Below are 12,868 nucleotides of genomic sequence, written 5' to 3' on the forward strand. Positions count from 1 at the left end.
TTCACTGTGTCCCATGGTATATCTAATGCCTTGGAAATTCTTTTGTACCCTTCTCCTGACTGATACCTTTTAACAATGAGATCCCTCTGATGCTTTGGAAGATCTCTGTGGACCATGGCTTTTGCTGTGGGATGCGACTAAGAAAATTTCAGGAAAGACCAACTAGAGCAGCAGAACTTTATTTGGGGTTAATCAGAGGCAGTTTAAATTATGGTAGGTGTATGCTGACTCCTATTTAAAGGGTTTTTACCACCAGATTTTAACCTATTTAGCTGTCTGACACTAGCGATCTGCTAGTGTCTGCTGTACCTAAACGTGTTCTTGTATTACCTCTGTTTGTGCATACTTATGCAACCATATTATTTTATTTTTATATTTTTTCTTCCCTCCACCTAAAAGATTTCAGTTTGTTTTTCAATTGAGTTGTACAGTTTATAGGTCACATTAAAGGTGGAAAAAGTTCACAGAAACCTGACATTTTAACGGGTGTGTAGTCTTTTTATATCCACTGTACCTGTGTGTATTTAGGTCTTTATTCAATTAATTCACTTTTATTCTGCTGAAAACCAGCTCCCAGTGCCCAGCTGGAAGGCATTTGCTGTTCCAAGTGCCCAAAGAAAAGTCCACCTAGCTGGTACTTGGGAGCTGCTCTTCAGCAGAATAAAAGTGCTTTTCCTGGACATGGAATAAAGACACAAAGCGCACACAGGTATGTCTGGAATGGGTTTGCAATCTTCTGTAAGGTAATGCTGAATGTGGTGAAAATGATGTGGCAGGACTCCCTTTTAATGTTCTAGGGTAGAACTGGATTTAATGGTCTAGTTGGCAATGAATGCATATAAACTATGTAGTTAGTCCTTAGTTTTGTAGCGTAATATGAATTAAGCCTTGCACTATAGAATGAGTTAATTCTGCATACAAGTATATATGAGCTCTATTACAGTATTCTTAGGTTCAGATGTCATTCTCATATGCGGCCTAGTATCCATCAATCACGTCCTCTCAGGAAGGACACAGACATCTGAAAAGAATTAGGCCCAAATGATCACACAATGTAAATCTCCACATTTAATGAGCAGAACCCAGTGTCCACACACACTTATCCTATCCATCCTAACCCCTGAAATAGCATGTCGCATTCTTGCAAATGATTAATCACGCCAATTAAAGGAGGTCTATGTGCAGAGCTGATAGATATATCCCTTTAATCATGAATTTGACATTTATCTTGAGGGCACGGCCAGACAGTGTGATGCGGTTGCCATGTGGCTGAGAACCATACGGCCAGGCAAGCATTGGTGGTATCTTTTTAGCTCGTTACAAATGGATTGGCTATTCAGTGCTCATGCACAAGACTGTCGTTTTTGTCTACATATGATCTGCATTTTTTGCAGGTCGGATGTGGACCTATTCATTTCAATGGGGTCGCACACTGTGTGCTGTCCGTATCCTTATGTCCGTTCTGCAAAGAAGATAATCGAACATGTCCCTTCTTGTCTGTTTGTGGACAAGTATAGGCATTTGTAACATACTACAGGACTTACGGAAAGAAAAAGGCAGGATGCACACAGCCGTATCAGTGTTTTGTGGATCCCAAAAATGGATACAGTCGTGTGCCTTATTTTGCAGATGATGGGTTTGGATATGATACTACAAGCGGCACATACTTGATTCTCCTGGAGATTATTCAGATTGTCATATTGAGAATTTGGAAGGAATTTAAAATGGTATTTTTCCAGATTAAAGTGAGATAATAGGTTCAACTTTTATGGACTGTTATTAACCTTACTGATTTATTATCTGTGATCAGACAACACTGAAAATACTATTATTACTGCTACCTTGTACTTAATAGTTATGTTAAATATATTCATTACTTTATTTTTTTCTTTTCAAAGTAAAATTCTATTAATATCCATTAAGCAAATTTGGAAAATAAATCACTTTTTGTATTAGGAAATACCTGGTACAATTATGAGAAAATCACTAATGGTATGTAGCAAATTGAAATTGCTGACTAGGGATGAGCGAACTCGAACTGTATAGTTCGGGTTCGTACCGAATTTTGGGGTGTCCGTGACACGGACCCGAACCCGGACATTTTCGTAAAAGTCCGGGTTCGGGTTCGGTGTTCGTCGCTTTCTTCGCGCTTTTGTGACGCTTTCTTGGCGCTTTTTGAAAGGCTGCAAAGCAGCCAATCAACAAGCGTCATACTACTTGCCCCAAGAGGCCATCACAGCCATGCCTACTATTGGCATGGCTGTGATTGGCCAGAGCACCATGTGACCCAGCCTCTATTTAAGCTGGAGTCACATAGCGCCGCCCGTCACTCTGCTCTGATTAGCGTAGGGAGAGGTTGCGGCTGCGACAGTAGGGCGAGATTAGGCAGATTAACTCCTCCAAAGGACTTGATTAACTGATCGATCTGCAGCTGTGGATCATTGAGCTGCTGATCCTCAATTGCTCACTGTTTTTAGGCTGCCCAGACCGTTTGTCAGTCACATTTTTCTGGGGTGATCGGCGGCCATTTTGTGTCTTGTGGTGCGCCAGCACAAGCTGCGACCAAGTGCATTTAACCCTCAATGGTGTGGTTGTTTTTTGGCTAAAGCCTACATCAGGGTGAAGCTGTCACACCAAGTGCATTTAACCAGCAATAGTCTGTTCATTTTTTGGCAATATACTAAATCAGGGGCAAGCTGCGCCTGTCACCAAGTGCATTTAACCCTCAATGGTGTGGTTGTTTTTTGGCTAAAGCCTACATCAGGGTGAAGCTGTCACACCAAGTGCATTTAACCAGCAATAGTCTGTTTATTTTTTGGCCATATCCCAGTCTAATTCTGTCACTAAATCCATACCGGTCACCCAGCGCCTAAATACTAGGCCTCAAATTTATATCCAGCTAAATCTGTCCCTAGTGCTGTAGCTGGGCGAGTTATTTAGTGTCCGTTCAAGCACATTTCTTGTTCTGGGTTGAAATACAATTCCCAATTTAGCAATTTCATAATTTAGTGGTTTCTGCTATATCAGAGCTATTTGAAATCTATCCCTAAAAGGGTATATAATATTCAAGGTGCACATTGGGTCATTCAGAATAACTTCACACACACCCGCTACTGTGTATTTCCAAGTCTAATTCTGTCACTAAACCCATACCTGTCACGCAGCGCCTAAATACTAGGCCTCAAATTTATATCCAGCTAAATCTGTCCCTAGTGCTGTAGCTGGGCGAGTTATTTAGTGTCCGTTCAAGCACATTTCTTGTTCTGGGTTGAAATACAATTCCCAATTTAGCAATTTCATAATTTAGTGGTTTCTGCTATATCAGAGCTATTTGAAATCTATCCCTAAAAGGGTATATAATATTCAAGGTGCACATTGGGTCATTCAGAATAACTTCACACACACCCGCTACTGTGTATTTCCAAGTCTAATTCTGGCACTAAACCCATACCTGTCACCCAGCGCCTAAATACTAGGCCTCAAATTTATATCCCGCTAAATCTGTCCTTAGTGCTGTAGCTGGGCGAGTTATTTAGTGTCCGTTCAAGCACATTTCTTGTTCTGGGTTGAAATACAATTCCCAATTTAGCAATTTCATAATTTAGTGGTTTCTGCTATATCAGAGCTATTTGAAATCTATCCCTAAAAGGGTATATAATATTCAAGGTGCACATTGGGTCATTCAGAATAACTTCACACACACCCGCTACTGTGTATTTCCAAGTCTAATTCTGGCACTAAACCCATACCTGTCACCCAGCGCCTAAATACTAGGCCTCAAATTTATATCCCGCTAAATCTGTCCTTAGTGCTGTAGCTGGGCGAGTTATTTAGTGTCCGTTCAAGCACATTTCTTGTTCTGGGTTGAAATACAATTCCCAATTTAGCAATTTCATAATTTAGTGGTTTCTGCTATATCAGAGCTATTTGAAATCTATCCCTAAAAGGGTATATAATATTCAAGGTGCACATAGGGTCATTCAGAATAACTTCACACACACCCGCTACTGTGTATTTCCAAGTCTAATTCTGTCACTAAACCCATACCTGTCACGCAGCGCCTAAATACTAGGCCTCAAATTTATATCCAGCTAAATCTGTCCCTAGTGCTGTAGCTGGGCGAGTTATTTAGTGTCCGTTCAAGCACATTTCTTGTTCTGGGTTGAAATACAATTCCCAATTTAGCAATTTCATAATTTAGTGGTTTCTGCTATATCAGAGCTATTTGAAATCTATCCCTAAAAGGGTATATAATATTCAAGGTGCACATTGGGTCATTCAGAATAACTTCACACACACCCGCTACTGTGTATTTCCAAGTCTAATTCTGGCACTAAACCCATACCTGTCACCCAGCGCCTAAATACTAGGCCTCAAATTTATATCCCGCTAAATCTGTCCTTAGTGCTGTAGCTGGGCGAGTTATTTAGTGTCCGTTCAAGCACATTTCTTGTTCTGGGTTGAAATACAATTCCCAATTTAGCAATTTCATAATTTAGTGGTTTCTGCTATATCAGAGCTATTTGAAATCTATCCCTAAAAGGGTATATAATATTCAAGGTGCACATTGGGTCATTCAGAATAACTTCACACACACCCGCTACTGTGTATTTCCAAGTCTAATTCTGGCACTAAACCCATACCTGTCACCCAGCGCCTAAATACTAGGCCTCAAATTTATATCCCGCTAAATCTGTCCTTAGTGCTGTAGCTGGGCGAGTTATTTAGTGTCCGTTCAAGCACATTTCTTGTTCTGGGTTGAAATACAATTCCCAATTTAGCAATTTCATAATTTAGTGGTTTCTGCTATATCAGAGCTATTTGAAATCTATCCCTAAAAGGGTATATAATATTCAAGGTGCACATAGGGTCATTCAGAATAACTTCACACACACGCTTCTGTGCATTTCCAAGTCTAATTCTGTCACTAAATCCATACCGGTCACCCAGCGCCTAAATACTAGGCCTCAAATTTATATCCAGCTAAATCTGTCCCTAGTGCTGTAGCTGGGCGAGTTATTTAGTGTCCGTTCAAGCACATTTCTTGTTCTGGGTTGAAATACAATTCCCAATTTAGCAATTTCATAATTTAGTGGTTTCTGCTATATCAGAGCTATTTGAAATCTATCCCTAAAAGGGTATATAATATTCAAGGTGCACATAGGGTCATTCAGAATAACTTCACACACCCGCTACTGTGCATTTCCAAATCTAATTCTGTCACTAAACCCATACCTGTCACCCAGCGCCTAAATACTAGGCCTCAAATTTATATCCCGCTAAATCTGTCCTTAGTGCTGTAGCTGGGCGAGTTATTTAGTGTCCGTTCAAGCACATTTCTTGTTCTGGGTTGAAATACAATTCCCAATTTAGCAATTTCATAATTTAGTGGTTTCTGCTATATCAGAGCTATTTGAAATCTATCCCTAAAAGGGTATATAATATTCAAGGTGCACATTGGGTCATTCAGAATAACTTCACACACACCCGCTACTGTGTATTTCCAAGTCTAATTCTGGCACTAAACCCATACCTGTCACCCAGCGCCTAAATACTAGGCCTCAAATTTATATCCCGCTAAATCTGTCCTTAGTGCTGTAGCTGGGCGAGTTATTTAGTGTCCGTTCAAGCACATTTCTTGTTCTGGGTTGAAATACAATTCCCAATTTAGCAATTTCATAATTTAGTGGTTTCTGCTATATCAGAGCTATTTGAAATCTATCCCTAAAAGGGTATATAATATTCAAGGTGCACATAGGGTCATTCAGAATAACTTCACACACACGCTTCTGTGCATTTCCAAGTCTAATTCTGTCACTAAATCCATACCGGTCACCCAGCGCCTAAATACTAGGCCTCAAATTTATATCCAGCTAAATCTGTCCCTAGTGCTGTAGCTTGGCGAGTTATTTAGTGTCCGTTCAAGCACATTTCTTGTTCTGGGTTGAAATACAATTCCCAATTTAGCAATTTCATAATTTAGTGGTTTCTGCTATATCAGAGCTATTTGAAATCTATCCCTAAAAGGGTATATAATATTCAAGGTGCACATTGGGTCATTCAGAATAACTTCACACACACCCGCTACTGTGTATTTCCAAGTCTAATTCTGGCACTAAACCCATACCTGTCACCCAGCGCCTAAATACTAGGCCTCAAATTTATATCCCGCTAAATCTGTCCTTAGTGCTGTAGCTGGGCGAGTTATTTAGTGTCCGTTCAAGCACATTTCTTGTTCTGGGTTGAAATACAATTCCCAATTTAGCAATTTCATAATTTAGTGGTTTCTGCTATATCAGAGCTATTTGAAATCTATCCCTAAAAGGGTATATAATATTCAAGGTGCACATAGGGTCATTCAGAATAACTTCACACACACGCTTCTGTGCATTTCCAAGTCTAATTCTGTCACTAAATCCATACCGGTCACCCAGCGCCTAAATACTAGGCCTCAAATTTATATCCAGCTAAATCTGTCCCTAGTGCTGTAGCTGGGCGAGTTATTTAGTGTCCGTTCAAGCACATTTCTTGTTCTGGGTTGAAATACAATTCCCAATTTAGCAATTTCATAATTTAGTGGTTTCTGCTATATCAGAGCTATTTGAAATCTATCCCTAAAAGGGTATATAATATTCAAGGTGCACATTGGGTCATTCAGAATAACTTCACACACACCCGCTACTGTGTATTTCCAAGTCTAATTCTGGCACTAAACCCATACCTGTCACCCAGCGCCTAAATACTAGGCCTCAAATTTATATCCCGCTAAATCTCTCGTTACCGCTGTCCTGTTGTGGCTGGGAAAGTTATTTAGTGTCCGTCAAAGCACATTTTTTGTTCTGGGTTGAAATACAATTCCCAATTTAGCAATTTCATAATTTAGTCGTTTCTGCTATATCAGAGCTATTTGAAATCTATCCCTAAAAGGGTAGATCATATTGAAGGTGCACATAGGGTCATTCAGAATAACTTCACACACACGCTTCTGTGCATTTCCAAGTCTAATTCTGTCACTAAATCCATACCGGTCACCCAGCGCCTAAATACTAGGCCTCAAATTTATATCCCGCTGAATTTGAATACAATACATTGGGCCAAATAATATATTTGTTGTTGTGGTGAACCATAACAATGAGAAAAACATCTAGTAAGGGACGCGGACGTGGACATGGTCGTGGTGGTGTTAGTGGACCCTCTGGTGCTGGGAGAGGACGTGGCCGTTCTGCCACATCCACACGTCCTAGTGTACCAACTACCTCAGGTCCCAGTAGCCGCCAGAATTTACAGCGATATATGGTGGGGCCCAATGCCGTTCTAAGGATGGTAAGGCCTGAGCAGGTACAGGCATTAGTCAATTGGGTGGCCGACAGTGGATCCAGCACGTTCACATTATCTCCCACCCAGTCTTCTGCAGAAAGCGCACAGATGGCGCCTGAAAACCAACCCCATCAGTCTGTCACATCACCCCCATGCATACCAGGGAAACTGTCTCAGCCTCAAGTTATGCAGCAGTCTCTTATGCTGTTTGAAGACTCCGCTGGCAGGGTTTCCCAAGGGCATCCACCTAGCCCTTCCCCAGCGGTGAAAGACATAGAATGCACTGACGCACAACCACTTATGTTTCCTGATGATGAGGACATGGGAATACCACCTCAGCATGTCTCTGATGATGACGAAACACAGGTGCCAACTGCTGCGTCTTTCTGCAGTGTGCAGACTGAACAGGAGGTCAGGGATCAAGACTGGGTGGAAGACGATGCAGGGGACGATGAGGTCCTAGACCCCACATGGAATGAAGGTCGTGCCACTGACTTTCACAGTTCGGAGGAAGAGGCAGTGGTGAGACCGAGCCAACAGCGTAGCAAAAGAGGGAGCAGTGGGCAAAAGCAGAACACCCGCCGCCAAGAGACTCCGCCTGCTACTGACCGCCGCCATCTGGGACCGAGCACCCCAAAGGCAGCTTCAAGGAGTTCCCTGGCATGGCACTTCTTCAAACAATGTGCTGACGACAAGACCCGAGTGGTTTGCACGCTGTGCCATCAGAGCCTGAAGCGAGGCATTAACGTTCTGAACCTGAGCACAACCTGCATGACCAGGCACCTGCATGCAAAGCATGAACTGCAGTGGAGTAAACACCTTAAAACCAAGGAAGTCACTCAGGCTCCCCCTGCTACCTCTTCTGCTGCTGCCGCCTCGGCCTATTCTGCTGCTGCCGCCTCGGCCTCTTCCTCCGCCTCTGGAGGAACGTTGGCACCTGCCGCCCAGCAAACAGGGGATGTACCACCAACACCACCTCCGTCACCAAGCGTCTCAACCATGTCACACGCCAGCGTTCAGCTCTCCATCTCACAAACATTTGATAGAAAGCGTAAATTCCCACCTAGCCACCCTCGATCCCTGGCCCTGAATGCCAGCATTTCTAAACTACTGGCCTATGAAATGCTGTCATTTAGGCTGGTGGACACAGACAGCTTCAAACAGCTCATGTCGCTTGCTGTCCCACAGTATGTTGTTCCCAGCCGGCACTACTTCTCCAAGAGAGCCGTGCCTTCCCTGCACAACCAAGTATCCGATAAAATCAAGTGTGCACTGCGCAACGCCATCTGTGGCAAGGTCCACCTAACCACAGATACGTGGACCAGTAAGCACGGCCAGGGACGCTATATCTCCCTAACTGCACACTGGGTAAATGTAGTGGCAGCTGGGCCCCAGGCGGAGAGCTGTTTGGCGCACGTCCTTCCGCCGCCAAGGATCGCAGGGCAACATTCTTTGCCTCCTGTTGCCACCTCCTCCTTCTCGGCTTCCTCCTCCTCTTCTTCCACCTGCTCATCCAGTCAGCCACACACCTTCACCACCAACTTCAGCACAGCCCGGGGTAAACGTCAGCAGGCCATTCTGAAACTCATATGTTTGGGGGACAGGCCCCACACCGCACAGGAGTTGTGGCGGGGTATAGAACAACAGACCGACGAGTGGTTGCTGCCGGTGAGCCTCAAGCCCGGCCTGGTGGTGTGTGATAATGGGCGAAATCTCGTTGCAGCTCTGGGACTAGCCAATTTGACGCACATCCCTTGCTTGGCGCATGTGCTGAATTTGGTGGTGCAGAAGTTCATTCACAACTACCCCGACATGTCAGAGCTGCTGCATAAAGTGCGGGCCGTCTGTTCGCGCTTCCGGCGTTCACATCCTGCTGCTGCTCGCCTGTCTGCGCTACAGCGTAACTTCGGCCTTCCCGCTCACCGCCTCATATGCGACGTGCCCACCAGGTGGAACTCCACCTTGCACATGCTGGACAGACTGTGCGAGCAGCAGCAGGCCATAGTGGAGTTTCAGCTGCAGCACGCACGGGTCAGTCGCACTACAGAACAGCACCACTTCACCACCAATGACTGGGCCTCCATGCGAGACCTGTGTGCCCTGTTGCGCTGTTTCGAGTACTCCACCAACATGGCCAGTGGCGATGACACCGTTATCAGCGTTACAATACCACTTCTATGTCTCCTTGAGAAAACACTTAGGGCGATGATGGAAGAGGAGGTGGCCCAGGAGGAGGAGGAGGAGGAGGAGGAAGAGGGGTCATTTTTAGCACTTTCAGGCCAGTCTCTTCGAAGTGACTCAGAGGGAGGTTTTTGGCAACAGCAGAGGCCAGGTACAAATGTGGCCAGCCAGGGCCCACTACTGGAGGACGAGGAGGACGAGGATGAGGAGGAGGTGGAGGAGGATGAGGATGAAGCATGGTCACAGCGGGGTGGCACCCAACGCAGCTCGGGTCCATCACTGGTGCGTGGCTGGGGGGAAAGGCAGGACGATGACGATACGCCTCCCACAGAGGACAGCTTGTCCTTATCCCTGGGCAGCCTGGCACACATGAGCGACTACATGCTGCAGTGCCTGCGCAACGACAGCAGAGTTGCCCACATTTTAACCTGTGCGGACTACTGGGTTGCCACCCTGCTGGATCCACGCTACAAAGACAATGTGCCCACCTTACTTCCTGCACTGGAGCGTGATAGGAAGATGCGCGAGTACAAGCGCACGTTGGTAGACGCGCTACTGAGAGCATTCCCAAATGTCACAGGGGAACAAGTGGAAGCCCAAGGCCAAGGCAGAGGAGGAGCAAGAGGTCGCCAAGGCAGCTGTGTCACGGCCAGCTCCTCTGAGGGCAGGGTTAGCATGGCAGAGATGTGGAAAAGTTTTGTCAACACGCCACAGCTAACTGCACCACCACCTGATACGCAACGTGTTAGCAGGAGGCAACATTTCACTAACATGGTGGAACAGTACGTGTGCACACCCCTCCACGTACTGACTGATGGTTCGGCCCCATTCAACTTCTGGGTCTCTAAATTGTCCACGTGGCCAGAGCTAGCCTTTTATGCCTTGGAGGTGCTGGCCTGCCCGGCAGCCAGCGTTTTGTCTGAACGTGTATTCAGCACGGCAGGGGGCGTCATTACAGACAAACGCAGCCGCCTGTCTACAGCCAATGTGGACAAGCTGACGTTCATAAAAATGAACCAGGCATGGATCCCACAGGACCTGTCCGTCCCTTGTCCAGATTAGACATTAACTACCTCCCCATAACCATATATTATTGGACTCCAGGGCACTTCCTCATTCAATCCTATTTTTATTTTCATTTTACCATTATATTGCGATGCTACCCAAAGTTGAATGAACCTCTCCTCTGCCTGTGTGCTAGGCCTAAATATATGCCAATGGACTGTTGCAGTGGTGGCTGACATGAAGCCTGATTCTCTGCTATGACATGCAGACTAATTCTCTGCTGACATGAAGCCAGATTGTCTGTTACGGGACCTCTCTCCTCTGCCTGGGTGCTGGGCCTAAATTTATGACAATGGACTGTTGCAGTGGTGGCTGACGTGAAGCCTCATTCTCTGCTATGACATGCAGACTGATTCTCTGCTGACATGAAGCCAGATCCTCTGTTACGGGACCTCTCTCCTCTGCCTGGGTGCTGGGCCTAAATTTATGACAATGGACTGTTGCAGTGGTGGCTGACGTGAAGCCTGATTCTCTGCTATGACATGCAGACTGATTCTCTGCTGACATGAAGCCAGATTGTCTGTTACGGGACCTCTCTCCTCTGCCTGTGTGTGTGCTGGGCCTAAATATATGACAATGGACTGTTGCAGTGGTGGCTGACGTGAAGCCTCATTCTCTGCTATGACATGCAGACTGATTCTCTGCTGACATGAAGCCAGATCCTCTGTTACGGGACCTCTCTCCTCTGCCTGGGTGCTGGGCCTAAATTTATGACAATGGACTGTTGCAGTGGTGGCTGACGTGAAGCCTGATTCTCTGCTATGACATGCAGACTGATTCTCTGCTGTCATGAAGCCATATTGTCTGTTACGGGACCTCTCTCCTCTGCCTGGGTGCTGGGCCTAAATTTATGACAATGGACTGTTGCAGTGGTGGCTGACGTGAAGCCTGATTCTCTGCTATGACATGCAGACTGATTCTCTGCTGTCATGAAGCCAGATTGTCTGTTACGGGACCTCTCTGCTCTGCCTGTGTGCTAGGCCTAAATATATGCCAATGGACTGTTGCAGTGGTGGGTGACGTGAAGCCTGATTCTCTGCTATGATATGAAGACTGATTCTCTGCTGACATGAAGCCAGATTGTCTGTTACGGGACCTTTCTCCTCTGCCTGGGTTCTGGGCCTAAATTTATGAAAATTGACTCTTACAGTGGTGGGTGACGTGAAGCCTGATTCTCTGCTATGATATGAAGACTGATTCTCTGCTGACATGAAGCCAGATTCTCTGTTACGGGACCTCTCTCCTCTGCCTGGGTGCTGGGCCTAAATTTATGACAATGGACTGTTGCAGTGGTGGCTGACGTGAAGCCTGATTCTCTGCTATGACATGCAGACTGATTCTCTGCTGACATGAAGCCAGATTCTCTGTTACGGGACCTCTCTCCTCTGCCTGTGTGTGTGCTGGGCCTAAATATATGCCAATGGACTGTTGCAGTGGTGGCTGACGTGAAGCCTCATTCTCTGCTATGACATGCAGACTAATTCTCTGCTGACATGAAGACAGATTCTCTGTTACGGGACCTCCCTCCTCTGCCTGGGTGCTGGGCCTAAATATATGCCAATGGACTGTTGCAGTGGTGGGTGACGTGAAGCCTCATTCTCTGCTATGACATGCAGACTAATTCTCTGCTGACATGAAGCCAGATTGTCTGTTACGGGACCTCTCTCCTCTGCCTGTGTGTGTGCTGGGCCTAAATATATGCCAATGGACTGTTGCAGTGGTGGCTGACGTGAAGCCTGATTCTCTGCTATGACATGCAGACTAATTCTCTGCTGACATGAAGACAGATTCTCTGTTACGGGACCTCTCTCCTCTGCCTGTGTGTGTGCTGGGCCTAAATATATGCCAATGGACTGTTGCAGTGGTGGCTGACGTGAAGCCTCATTCTCTGCTATGACATGCAGACTGATTCTCTGCTGACATGAAGCCAGATCCTCTGTTACGGGACCTCTCTCCTCTGCCTGGGTGCTGGGCCTAAATTTATGACAATGGACTGTTGCAGTGGTGGCTGACGTGAAGCCTGATTCTCTGCTATGACATGCAGACTGATTCTCTGCTGTCATGAAGCCAGATTGTCTGTTACGGGACCTCTCTCCTCTGCCTGGGTGCTGGGCCTAAATTTATGACAATGGACTGTTGCAGTGGTGGCTGACGTGAAGCCTGATTCTCTGCTATGACATGCAGACTGATTCTCTGCTGTCATGAAGCCAGATTGTCTGTTACGGGACCTCTCTGCTCTGCCTGTGTGCTAGGCCTAAATATATGCCAATGGACTGTTGCAGTGGTGGGTGACGTGAAGCCTGAT

The sequence above is a fragment of the Bufo gargarizans genome, chromosome 4 (assembly GCF_014858855.1).
Source record: "Bufo gargarizans isolate SCDJY-AF-19 chromosome 4, ASM1485885v1, whole genome shotgun sequence".
NCBI lineage: Eukaryota > Metazoa > Chordata > Amphibia > Anura > Bufonidae > Bufo > Bufo gargarizans.